The 8,930-nt window shown below is 46.3% G+C and overlaps 1 long non-coding RNA gene across 6 annotated transcripts in view; it reads left to right on the forward strand.

The window, feature by feature from the left end:
• Positions 1-6,643: 6,643 nt before the first annotated feature.
• 9430085M18Rik overlaps positions 6,644-8,930 on the forward strand; it is a 59,683-nt gene continuing 57,396 nt past the window's right edge. For all 6 annotated transcript variants that reach the window (XR_001785073.2, XR_880491.3, XR_880490.3 and 3 more), the window contains exons 1-2: positions 6,644-7,205; positions 8,293-8,628. This is a non-coding gene — a long non-coding RNA (RIKEN cDNA 9430085M18 gene). The remainder of the gene's footprint in view (positions 7,206-8,292; positions 8,629-8,930) is intronic.

Below are 8,930 nucleotides of genomic sequence, written 5' to 3' on the forward strand. Positions count from 1 at the left end.
TATGTTTCTGCTCTCTTATGATAAACCGTAGATGGCCTCCAGTACTGTACTCTTCCTTCATCCCTGGGTAGTGTAGAGCCACACTACAGAGAAACAGATTCTGGGCCGTATTTCAGTAATTTCCTATGGTCCCAGCCCACCAGTGCCACACTACAGCCTAAAGTAAGCGCTAGAGTAAGTCTTGTTGGGTCAACACAAAGAAATATGCTGCTGCTGCTGCCACTGCGGCTGCTTCCTCCTCCTCCTCCTCCTCTTCTTCCTCCTCCTCCTCCTCCTCTTCCTTTTCCTCCTTTTCCTCTGACCCAGGGAGCAGCTGCTTAGTGGGTTCTTTTCTTTTGAGTTGTCTCTGGCTGTCCTGTCTTTGTGTCTTCTTCTGTAGACACGGTCTACTTTATCTGCTGAGGATTCCTCCGGCAGTCCTGGTGTAGCACAGCTCGTGTCCAGGATGGATCTTGTACCTGCTGAAACTACACAGTTCCATCATCATGGCAACGGCTCTGACAGGAAGAGAGAAGAGAAAGAGAGGATTGTGGGAAAACACCTTCTAGGGCAGAGGGAGCAAATCCCCGTAGATTAACATCTTTTTTTTTTTTTTTTTTTTTTTTTTTTGAAGAAGAAGAAGAAGAAGAAGAAGAAGAAGAAGAAGAAGAAGAAGAAGAAGAAGAAGAAGAAGAAGAAGAAGAAGAAGAAGAAAAGGTAACTGGTGCAAGTTCAGAGTCTTCTAGGCATGGTGTGGAAGCTGCATGCAGGAAATCTCCACACTATGGTGGGCGTTTGTTTTCTAATCGATAGCCACTCTGACCAGGGTGACATGGACTCTCAACAAAATTTTAATGTGTGCTCCCCTAGTGGGTAAGGTTGTCGAACACCTTCTCAAATATTTGTTGACGATTTGTGTTTCTTTTTAAAATTGTCTGTGGGCTTGGTAGTTCACACCTGCAATCCCAGTAATTGGGAAGCAGAGGCAGATAGAGGTCTGTGAGTTCAAATCCAACCAGGTTCTTTTCCAGGACACCCAGGGCTATGTAGAGAGACCCTATCGAAAGAAGGAAAGGAAAAAAGGAAGAAAGGAAGAAAGGGAGGAAGGAAGGAAGGAAGGAAGGAAGGAAGGAAGGAAGGAAGGAAGGAAGGAAGGAAAGAAGGGAGGGAAGGAGGGAGGGAGGGAGGGAGGGAGGAAGGGAGGGAAGGAGGGAGGTAGAAAGAAAGAAAGAAACAAACAAACAAACAAACAAAGAGAAAATAATTTTTTATTTGGTCCATTAACACATTTATTGAATAGACAATTTTCTGGTATTTAACTTTGCATTTCCTGTGTAGTCTAAATAGTAACACCATCTGACAGGCAGTGGGAAGACTTTGTTCTATTCTATGTCTGTTTCTCCAGGTAATTCTTGTCTTTTCGGTGCCAAAGCTTTTAGATTTTATGCAAATGTATTTGATAGCTCTTGGGATTATTTCCCGTGATGTTGAGGCTTTTCAGGAAAGCTTTGTCCACACAGTTTTAAGTCAGCTTAACACATACTAGACTCAGTTTGGAAGAGGAACCTCAAGAGGGAAAATGCTCCCAACAGAATGGCCTGTGGTGCAGTTTTCATGATTAATCATTGATATGGAAGGGGTAGCATACTGTGGGCAGGGCCACCTTTGAGCTGGTGGTCCTGGGTTCTATAAGAAAGCAGGCTGAGCAATCTATGTAGAGCAAGCCAGTAAGCAGCAACCCTTCATGGCTTCTGCCTCAGCTCCAGCCTCCAGATTCCTTAGTGATGGAGCCGTACCTAGAAGACACAATAAACACTTTTCTCACAAGTTGTTTTTGGTCACAGTGTTGTAGCACAGCAAAAGAAACCCCAAGACAACATCTATACTTCGAAGTGGGTTTTCCCTAGGTCTTCCTCTAACAGTTCAGTTCCAGGTCTTATATTAAAGTCTCTGATACACTTTGAATTGTTCACATTTGTTCAAGATGAGAGATGTAGATCTAACTTCATTATTCCACGCTGGAAGGCTTCCCTAGGAAGTCTTTTCTCCAACATAGGGCTCATATCTTTGTAAAAAAAAAAAAATAGGTTACTCTGAGTGGCTTTATTTTTCTGGTCTTTATTTATTTCACTGGTCTTGTGACACTCACACTCAGCTCTGATCATTGTGGCTCTGTCACATTCTTGGAGCTTGGATGTTGTGATAGTTCCCACATGACCCTTTCTGCTAAGCAGTGCTTAGCTATCTGGGTCTCTTATGGTTCCATGTGAATTTAGGATTGGCCTTTCTAGTTCTGTGAAGATGCTGAACCTGTACATTGCTTTGGGCAACACAGATACTTTCACAATGTTAACTCTGGTAATCCGTGAGCACGGAGGGTCACTCCATTTTCTAGTGTCTTCTTCCATTTCTTCAGCAAGTAAAAGTGAGCTGAAGAGATAGAGGTCTGTACTGGGTGGTTTTGTGTGTCAACTTGACACAAGCTGGAGTTATCACAGAGAAAGGAGCCTCCCTTGAGGAAATGCCTCCATGAGATCCAGCTATAAGGCATTTTCTCAGTTAGTGATCAAGGAGGGATAGCCCATTGTGGGTGGTGCCATCCCTGGGCTGGTAGTCTTGGGTTCTATAAGCAAGCAAGCTGAGCAAGGCAGGGGAATCAATCCAGTAAGAAACATCCCTCCATGGCCTCTGCATCAGCTCCTGCTTCCTGACATGCTTGAGTTCCAGTCCTGACTTCCTTTGGTAGAAGAGCAATGTGGAAATGTAAGCTGAAAAAAACCCTATCCTCCCCAACTTGCTTCTTGGCCATGATGTTTTGTACAGAAATACAAACCTTAACTAAGACAAGGTCTTTCTGCTCCTTGTTTAGGTGTTTTTCCAGGTGGTTTTTATTTGTTTTTAAAGCTAATTCTTTCTCATCAAATTCATGGAGCTGTGTATTTTACACATGACTCGGTGGGTGTGAGGAGCACTTTCTCAAACTAATCCCTCTCTGGGAGTGTGATTTGGGACAGCAGCTCACAGATGCATCCACCTTGTCTACCTAGTCCTGTCTATTGTTACCTTGGATTCCGACAATGAGCTACAGTCCCTCTGTACTTCCAGTGGTGCTGATACAGAAAGGAAGAACGGGAGGAGGGAGGGGGGGAGAGAGAGCGGAAGGAAGAAAGAAAGAAAGAAAGAAAGAAAGAAAGGAGGGAGGGAGGGAGGGAGGGAGGGAGGGAGGGAGGGAGGGAGGGAGGAGAAATTACACATTAGAAAGCTCTGCATAACTCGGTGACATTCTACCTCTAGTGTGAGAGAAGCTCTCTCTCTCTCTCTCTCTCTCTCTCTCTCTCTCTCGCTGATACGGACTACGGAGCATCCAACCGGGACACAGAAGATACGAAGAGATAAGCAAGTCCTATCCCTGGAACTCAGAACACAACTTTGCGCTTCGTTGTCCCTCCTCTTAGAGAGGTGGCAAAGGAGGCAGAAATGGACTGTCAGGGGGCCAAGGAAGAGGAAAGAGGACCCGAAACCCAGAGTGTTCTACTATCACACACTGCCTTCTTTCTCTACTGAAAAACCGCCATGAGCTTATGTCTAACTCAAAAGCCCCTCTTCTTCACTGAGATATGGAAACAGTCAGAGGAAGGTCCCTTTAAGTTTCATTTGTTTTTATTTGACCGCGCATGTGTATTATCGTTTCGGAGAATGTTAACAAGTGTTATAAATGGCTTGTTCTTATCTCACTATTCAATGTGTTAAGTATACTTTATCCAACTACATACATCTACTGATTATTTCCTCTTGGCTGGGACAGAATGGGGCATTAGGGCTGCCCAGGACTCAGTAAATATTTGTTCATTTCCAATTATAGTAATGTTTATCTTTGAAACAGCCAGCTGTTTTATTTATGGTAGGATGAAAGGGCACCATCATACTTATCGGTTTTCACTTCCCAGGAAAGGCACTATCAATAAACTATGACGCTTGCATAAATGTTTTTAAAAGAAGTGTCACATATTTGTTGTAATGGCGCCCCCTAGTGAACATTTCCATTACTGCTTTTTGAACACCTTTTAGGTTTGTTCATTGATGGTTGTTGGTTGGTTCACCTACTCATAATCTAAGCATCTAGAGGATGAGGCAGGATTGCCTCAAGCTCTGGTCCAACTTGGGAATACATTCAGAGCCTGTTTCAAAAGCCCTAAGAGAACTTTCTTTCCCCTGCCTATAAACAAAAGTTGTCTCCCAATGATCGTCTAAGTTTCATACATGGTCACAAAACTGAATAATAGAAGCAGAATTCCTTTCCTCTTGAAACAAACGGTGTCTACATTTTAATCCACTTGAAACAAGGAAAGTGAAGAGAGCAGGGCAGTCTCCAGCAGGTAGCATTTGCAGGAAGAACTTCGGTGTGTGGAAATATTCCACGTGGGTTCTTCCTCAGCACTTACACAGTTTATTTACATAATCTCTGTGTTACTTTATGCTGTGCCCTGCTAATCACTTTTTGCAGATGGGAAGTCCATGCTGCCAGCAAGTGGAAGCTGAGACATGGACCCAGGTTGCCTGACCCAGATTTCAAGCTGCAGGTTAATTATAAGTTAACAGAGCCACTGGATTGCTTACATCTCAAACCCAGTTTTCCTCCTCATAGCAAACCAGTTTGTCAGACAGTGGCTTCATGGATCCATCGTCCTCTGCTTGCATCACAGAAAGGCCCAGCACTGTCCTGCCCCAGGACTGCAGCTCCTCTCCCTGTCACACCCCGCAGCTGCCACTCAGCTAGGAAGAAGTGCTCCCTAATCCCAGGGCCACAGCAGGACAGAGCCAAGGACAGCACAGGCAGCCACAAGAAAACAACAACAACATTAGAGACAAAGGACACAAATGCCAACATCCCCTGGCAGATCGAAGACAACGAAAACAGCAGCACAACCAACAATAAAACACAGAAAATGAAGAACTCGTGAGGTCATACGTTATGTAGAAAGATAGACGAGAGATCTGGAAAGGTGAAGAGACGATAGATTTGATACATGTTCTCTCTGGTGGCTTCAGTGAGGAAATCCTCCTTGTGTGTCTAAATGCTTGCTCCCATGATGGTGATGCTATTTGGGGGAGGTTATGAAGCCTTCAGGAGATGAAGCCTCACTGGAGGAAGTGTGTCAGTGGGGGGGGGGGAGAGTGTGAATGGACTTTGAGGGTTTAAGTCCTTACCCTACTTTCTGATCCCTGACCCCTCTTCTATCTCTGTCTCTCTCTTCTCTCTGCCTCTCCGTCTTTCTCTATGTGTTTCTCTCCTCTCCCCCTCCCTCCTTTTTCTCTCCCTCCCCTTCCCCCCCTCTCTCTCTTCCCTCCTTTCTCTCTTTCTCCCTCTCCCCTCTCCTCCCTTCTTTCTCTCTCTCCTTTCCTTCCCTCCTTCCTATGTGTGGATAGACAGTGATGATCAGCAGCCCTCCTTCTCTCTCTCTCTCTCTCTCTCTCTCTCTCTCTCTCTCTCTCTCTCCTTTCCTGCCCTCCTTCCTGTGTGTGGATAGACAGTGATGATCAGCAGCCCTCCTTCTTTGTCCTCTTGGACTCCCCTCTGGAGTCATAAGGCACAGCAACGCTCTCCTCCTAAATTTGCCTTTGGTCCAGATATTGATCACACTGACAGAAAAGGGATATTAGTCCAGGATCTCTCCAGCAGGAGACTGCTAGGGGCACATTAGTAAAAACAAGAGTGTTGGCATTCACAAGGAAGGTTCCACAGTTTTATCACAGAGAGACTGGATCACGTGAAGTACACCGATGGATTCTAACCCAGAGAGAACTTTTGATCAAGACTGGTGTTTTCTTCCCTCCTCTTGCATCATAGCTTCAAGGGAAGCAACCGTAATCAAAATCCCACAGGGAGAAGCTAGGTTAGTTCTTGATCTGCTGAGCTCAGGTAACTCAGCCAAGGAGCAGATGGTTCTGGTATGACTCCAGGTGCAGGCTTCAGAAGAGTCTCACGTGAGACATGTCCCTCCTCATAATGCGGGCTGACCACAAGGACAAGCAGAAAAGCCAGACGACGAATGCCCTGACTCATTGAAAGAGGGGACAGTAATCTTCGACACAACCAAATCAGGGTCAGAGACGAAGTTCAACGGCAGAGCACGTGCCTAAATCACACAAGGTTTAGTGAGGATTCAAGCCCAGCCATACAAAAGCATAAATAAAACCAAAAAGCTGTCCAAATCATAAAAGATAAAGGCCATGGAAATACAAATTAAAGGTATAAGCATTTGACAACTTAATGCAATACACATTTCTCTCCCGATTCTGTCCAGGAAGGATAAAATGGCCGAAAGTTCATTTTTTAGGAGAATGGACAAAACTGAAATCTGAATGAGCAATTTCAGAGTATGGCACAGTGTAAATTTATTGGGCTAGATTACCGGTAAGAGAGGGAGAGGGAGGGGGAGGGGGAGGGGGAGGGGGAGGGGGAGGGGGAGGGAGAGGGGAGGGGGAGGGGGAGGGGAGGGGGAGAGTGAGAGAGAGAGCGAGAGAGAGAGAGAGAGAGAGAGAGAGAGAGAGAGAGAGAGAGAGAGAGAGAGAGAGAGAGAGAGAAACATACACTAAAGTACACAGGGGCAAAAAGAGAGGTATTTTCCTTTAAAAGGCTCAGAAAGAGCGTGCGTGGGCGTGAGCGCATGCGTGCATGGGGTCTGAGGAGCTGATGAGTCAGCAGTGGCGGTGGCGTGGAAGCCATGACCGCCACTAAACACTGCACCTGAACTGGCTGAGGTGGTAGCTGTTAAAGTCTGAAAGAAAATATAACTGTAAGCAGGTCACAGAAATACAGGGCGAACAAATAGTAAAGCGACAGGATAAAGCGGAGGTGTGAGTCCATCTGTCGTCACCGCAACAAAATACCCGAGGAAATGTGGAAAACCTTGTGCTGTCTCCTGCTTCAGAGGCACCAGCCCTAGGTCACGCTCAGCCTGGGCCTGTGGTGAGATCCACCTCACAGCAGAAGTTTGTGTTGCTCTCTCACACTAACGGTTTGAGAATTTGATCCCTTCTGCTACCTAGAAGCTGGTTGCCCCTGAGGTCCCTCCTTCCTCTAGCATACCACTCCTCAGAATGTCCAGAGATGACGCTGCAAGGACCCGTCTGTGACGAACTAGGGCACTGAGGAGAGCGTTCTCCAGGTTCCTTCCTCTTCCTGCGTTGCCATTGTTACCGTGTGACATTCCAGGGTAGGAGAGGTGTGTTCCTGGGGGATGGGTGGGAGGGTGCGCGTGTGCATATGTGTGTGTGTGTACATGTGTATAAATACTACTGCAATCCTTGGTCAGGGCCCTGACACTGGGTATTCCAACATATTGGGTCCAGCCACTCACCTCCAAACCCAGAGAAAGTAGGTGTGAAAACCAGGAAAGGACATTTAGTCAGTAAAACCACAGCAGGAAGGAAGGGCAGCTGCTCCTGTCAGTGCTGTTCAGCGGGGCAGTCAAGAGCCCCCGAATTATCCAGGCAAGGAAAATTATCCAGGAATCAGAGGAAACACATGCCATTGGTCAGTCTTGGTTACACTCTGGTCTGGCTGATCCTTGTCTAGGGATTAGTAAAAGCACAGTAAGGAAGTTGCAGTTGCCTGGACACACTGTCAACTCTTGTACAAGGTGTTTGTCTATCCACCTAGAATTCTAGGTGACTGAAGGGGAAAATGTTTCAGAACAAGAGAGTCACAGTATATGGCCACGTCTGCTTCTGCCCTCTGCAATGCACCAGGCACCTACAGGCCCAAGTGAGTGCAGGCGCTTTTAGCCACAGCAGACTCTAGATCTTGCTTCCAAAAGGAGAGACAGGTGAAGGGAAGATGGATGGTAGTTTTGGAGTGTCTGTGGTTTTCAAGTGACAGGCTAGCTATGTAGCCCAGACTAGCTACAATCTCATGATCCTCCTGCTTCAGCCTCCTGAGTGCTGGGATGGCAGGCAACAGTGTGGGTGTTGTTTGTTGTTGTTGTTTAAGATTTATTTATTTAGTTAATGTATATAAGTACTCTATCTTCATGTACACCTGCATGCCAGAAGAGGGCATCAGATTATATTTATAGATGGTTGTGAGCCACCATGTGGTTGCTTGAAATTGAACTGAGGTCCTCTGGAAAAGCAGCCACTGATCTTAGCCTCTTAGCCATGTCTCCAGCCCAATGGTGTTCTTTCTATTAGGAAGGAAATGCACGCAAATAGCGACCCTTTGAATTTTGTAGCATTGCTTCAGGACTAACAGAAAATGCTTTGTAATTCTGAAGAAATTTCACCTCCCCTTTCTCATCTCATCTCCCAAAGGACACCGAGAGTCAGGAGAGACAACAGCACACTCCGCCCATTTCAATAAAGAGAAAAGCAATCTCGAGAAAGCAAACGACCCCTGCCAACCCTCGGTTGGAATCTCAGGACTCTGACTGCGTATGCTCTACCCAGTGGAAACGTTCGCCACATGGGCTGGGGAGATGACTGGCTTGGGTGAAGCACTTGCTACACAGCCCAAGGACCTGAAATCAGAACCCCAGAACCCTTAGAAAGACTGGCGTGGCTCCCAGCACCCTACAGGAAAGTGGGAAGCAGCGACAAGAACATTTCTTGGCAAACTGGGAAGGAGGAGGAGTCCCCAACTGGAACAAGGTGAGGGCCGACACCCAAGGTTGTTCTCCACCCTCCACCCATGTGCTGTGGCATGCACTAGTCTCTACTCACACCCACAAACATAGGTCATCAAACACAGGCTCGCAGTGTGGCGGGTGGGGAGAGGGAGAGAGAGGTGGGTTTTTTTAGTTTGGTTTGGTTTGGTTTGGTTTGGTTTGGTTTGGTTTGGTTTTTTAAAGAACTTGAGAACCTATGGGGCTTAATGTTTGAAGAAACCACTGAAATAAAGTGCAAAGAAAAGCCATACTAGATGAAGAGAAAGGGGACAACATTTGAAATGT

The sequence above is a fragment of the Mus musculus genome, chromosome 5 (genome assembly GCF_000001635.26).
Source record: "Mus musculus strain C57BL/6J chromosome 5, GRCm38.p6 C57BL/6J".
Lineage (NCBI taxonomy): Eukaryota > Metazoa > Chordata > Mammalia > Rodentia > Muridae > Mus > Mus musculus.